The sequence below is a fragment of the Galeopterus variegatus genome, unplaced genomic scaffold, assembly GCF_000696425.1.
Source record: "Galeopterus variegatus unplaced genomic scaffold, G_variegatus-3.0.2 Scaffold11676, whole genome shotgun sequence".
NCBI lineage: Eukaryota > Metazoa > Chordata > Mammalia > Dermoptera > Cynocephalidae > Galeopterus > Galeopterus variegatus.
Window position 1 is genome coordinate 29,088 of NW_007737787.1, and position 4,618 is coordinate 33,705.

The 4,618-nt window shown below is 42.7% G+C and overlaps 1 pseudogene; it reads left to right on the plus strand.

Annotated features, from left to right (window-relative positions):
• LOC103610732 overlaps nucleotides 1-4,618 on the plus strand; it is a 13,398-nt pseudogene that overhangs the window by 1,181 nt on the left and 7,599 nt on the right.

Here is a 4,618-nt window from a genome sequence, read left to right on the forward strand (position 1 = left end):
ACAGTGATGGGGGCCTGAATGTTTCCTGTATACCTGCATGTTTCTCTTGGCCCTAGGGGTCTCAGGAGGCAGGACTACATGTAGCCTCTGCCAGGAGTCCCTCAGGAAGCAGGGCCACACGTAGCCCAGCCAAGAGAGTGCAGCGAGGTGAGCTGCTCAGGATGCACCTGAGATTGGGGCTGCCACCTAGGGAGGTGGGCAACCAGAAACCAGACGCAAAGATCTGGGACTTAGCACACGCACTAAGAAACCTTATTCTCTGAAAGCATATATTATATATGTTTTAGCCAGCTGTAAACCCTGCTCATTACCTCCCCATGTCCTAGGCAACCCCATAGGAAGTCTGTGGTTTGCGGTAATGCCCTGCGAATTCTTGCTGACACAGTCTTTTGCATTCTTGCTGACCTGGGCTCAGTCCTGTATGGCAACAGTGAGGAAATCTTTAATATGTGTTCTCCTTCATTTTCCTCCATATATCAACCCTTGTTTACTTTCCAGAAGGTGTCTCTGCCATGTGGAACCACAGAATCTAATAGGAGTTATGGAATTCTTCCTGCTGGGGCTCTCTGAGGATCCAGAAATACAGCCCCTTCTCTTTGGGCTGTTCCTGTTGATGTATCTGGTGATGGTGAACAGGAACCTGCTCATCATCCTGGCCATCAGCTGACTCCCACCTCCACACCCCCAGGTTCTCTTCCTCTCCAACCTGTCCTTAGTTGACATCTGTTTCATTTCCACCATCATGCCCAAGATGATTGTGGATGCCCAACCTCACAGTAGAGTCATCTCCTGTGTGAGCTTCCTGACTCAGTTGTCTTTTTCGATCCTCCGTGGATGCATGGATTGTCTGCTTCTGACTGTGATGGCCTATAACCAGTTTGTGGTCATTTGTCACTTCCTGCAGCATTGGTCATTATGAACCCTTGCTTCTGTGGCTCTTGGTATCTTCTCTCATCAGTCTTTTGGACTCCAAGCTACACTGCTTAATCAGGCCACAGTGTACTTTACACATGTGAAATTATCTTATTTCTTCTGAGACCTCCTCACCTTCTCAAGCTGACCTGTGATGACACCTCTACTAACACATATTAATGAATTTTGTTGGTGCCATCTTTGGTGGTGTTCTACTCTCAGGGATCATTTTCTCTTATCCTCAAATTGTTGCCACAATTTTGAGAGTCCCGTCAACAGGTGGGAAGCATAAAGCCTCCTCCACCTGTGGGTCACACCTGTCAGTTTTTTTTCTTATTTTATGCATCAGGTCTTGGGAGGTACTGCAATTTGACTGTCTGACGTTTCCCCAAGAGGGGTGTGGTGGCCTCAGAGACATACACTGTGGTGGCCACCTCGTGCTCAGGCCCTTTATTTACAGCCTGAGGATCAGGGACATCAAAAGGGCTTTTTGGAGGTCCTTCAGCAGAACAACCTAATCTCAGTACTTGGGCCAGTTTGTAATTTTAGTCTGTGAGCTAGAGAAGATTGCAAAACAAAATATCTGGAAGTGGTATGCATGCCTCTTTGGTCACATAATATTTGTAGCTCTTGTGGTTTTTATCCCTTCTGATTTTTCATATCTGAATGTTGCTTCATTTGGAGCATCTTTAATGGGATGGAAGGAATATTGTGGGATTCTACATGTGTCTGAACCACCACAAAATTGAATGCCATAACACCTATGGAATCTTCTGTATCTGTCAGCTATAACACAGGTATCCTGGAGAAATGCACAACTCTCTCTCTTTTAATATACATGCAACTCTCAACTCTTTCCACAGTTCACATCCATTGTCCACAAAATTTTGGCCCTGATCACATCTATTAATGCTGGTTATGGGAGAGAATACATGTCACTGGCCCTCAATCTTGACTACATATTGGAAGTAAGTGGTGAGCTTTAAAACTCCTCATCCTGGGGTCCCACCACCCCAAATTCAGATTTAATTGGGCTGGGGTTTGGCATGAGAATGAAGGTTTTGAAAAGCACCCCAGGTGAGTCTATCATGCAGCCAAGGTGGAGAACTGCTGGTTTTGTGGGACCTTTCATTCAAAGATGACTGGTATGTTTTGGGGTCTTTGCTGCCCATGAGCAGATGCTGAGGATCTTAAAGTGATCACAGGTCATAAAGGAAAAACATGAAAGAGTTTACCCTAACCACAGGCAATGTAATTTTCCTCATGAGTGAACATGCTAGTGAACATCCTCATGAATGAGATTACAGTCAGATCCTCTTCTAACCATGCCTTGATATGACTGTGGTCGACATTTTGAAGGCAGACATTTGTGAGATCCCCTCAAGTATTTAAGCAAATCATTGTTTCCAGATAAGTGCATCCAAAGAAATAGTTGTCTAATGTACCAACATACATCCATTTGACAGAATTAGAATATCATTCCAAGTGGCAAAAACCATACATCTACAACACAGAAAGTCTAAAACCCCCAACAGGACTATAGAGAGAAAAATGGAAGTTCTCTTTAGAGACATGAGTCTTAACTGAGAAAATAGGTATTGTTTCAGAGTCTTCATTTATAAGACCAAATTGTCTACAAATTACATGAATAATTCTGTGGACTGGCAGGTATAAAAGTCCCATATTGCTTTGTTTAATTAAAAAAAATGAACCTGAATTTTATAACATACCTGAAATTTGGAAGTCAGAAATGAGAATTAAAAACAAAAAGTGGTTCTCATTGAAACAGAGAGTAGGATAATGGTTATCAGAGGGAAGAAGTGGTGGACTAACAGGTACCATGCTGTCTACTCATGTGAATCACTGTGCAGGATATGCATGTATCAAAACAACACAGTGTACCCCACAAATATGTATGTGAATGTTAAAAAAAGTGAGGAGCATAGGGAAGGCTTTTCCTGACAAGAGGAAAAGCCCAGACCCTTTTCAGTACGTTTACTATTCTTCTTTTCCTTCTCTATTAATATTAAGAAGTCTTTGGAGATTAAAATCACATGGATCAACTTGATTAATCGTGAGCTCTGTGCATTGAGCTCCCAAACTTACACAATTATAAATATCCACTCATGCCTTCCAGCCCTTCAGGTTTCCAGTTCCAGTCCAGTCAGCTCCATATCTCTGTCTCCTCCCAGGTTCTCATCTGCTCAGGAAGCACATGTCTGACTCTGTCTTCCTGCCAGTACTGAGGACGGAGCCTGAGCCATCATCACGCACCACGCAGGGAAGGGGAAGTGGATCCTCACTTCATGGTTGTGCCCCAGCAGAGACACANTTTTTTTCTTATTTTATGCATCAGGTCTTGGGAGGTACTGCAATTTGACTGTCTGACGTTTCCCCAAGAGGGGTGTGGTGGCCTCAGAGACATACACTGTGGTGGCCACCTCGTGCTCAGGCCCTTTATTTACAGCCTGAGGATCAGGGACATCAAAAGGGCTTTTTGGAGGTCCTTCAGCAGAACAGCCTAATCTCAGTACTTGGGCCAGTTTGTAATTTTAGTCTGTGGGCTAGAGAAGATTGCAAAACAAAATACCTGGAAGTGGTATGCATGCCTTTTTGGTCACATAGTATTTGTAACTCTTGTGGTTTTTATCCCTTCTGATTTTTCATATCTGAATGTTTCTTCATTTGGAGCATCTTTAATGGGATGGAAGGAATATTGTGGGATTCTACATGTGTCTGAACCACCGCAAAATTGAATGCCATAACACCTATGGAATCTTCTGTATCTGTCAGCTATAACACAGGCATCCTGGAGAAATGCACAACTCTCTCTCTTTTAGTATATGTGCAACTCTCAACTCTTTCCACAGTTCACATCCATTGTCCACAAAATTTTGGCCCTGATCACATCTATTAATGCTGGTTATGGGAGAGAATACATGTCACTGGCCCTCAATCTTGACTACATATTGGAAGTAAGTGGTGAGCTTTAAAACTCCTCATCCTGGGGTCCCACCACCCCAAATTCAGATTTAATTGGGCTGGGGTTTGGCATGAGAATGAAGGTTTTGAAAAGCACCCCAGGTGAGTCTATCATGCAGCCAAGGTGGAGAACTGCTGGTTTTGTGGGACCTTTCATTCAAAGATGACTGGTATGTTTTGGGGTCTTTGCTGCCCATGAGCAGATGCTGAGGATCTTAAAGTGATCACAGGTCATAAAGGAAAAACATGAAAGAGTTTACCCTAACCACAGGCAATGTAATTTTCCTCATGAGTGAACATGCTAGTGAACATCCTCATGAATGAGATTACAATCAGATCCTCTTCTAACCATGCCTTGATATGACTGTGGTCGACATTTTGAAGGCAGACATTTGTGAGATCCCCTCAAGTATTTAAGCAAATCATTGTTTCCAGATAAGTGCATCCAAAGAAATAGTTGTCTAATGTACCAACATACATCCATTTGACAGAATTAGAATATCATTCCAAGTGGCAAAAACCATACATCTACAACACAGAAAGTCTAAAACCCCCAACAGGACTATAGAGAGAAAAATGGAAGTTCTCTTTAGAGACATGAGTCTTAACTGAGAAAATAGGTATTGTATCAGAGTCTTCATTTATAAGACCAAATTGTCTACAAATTACATGAATAATTCTGTGGACTGGCAGGTATAAAAATCCCATATTGCTTTGTTTAATT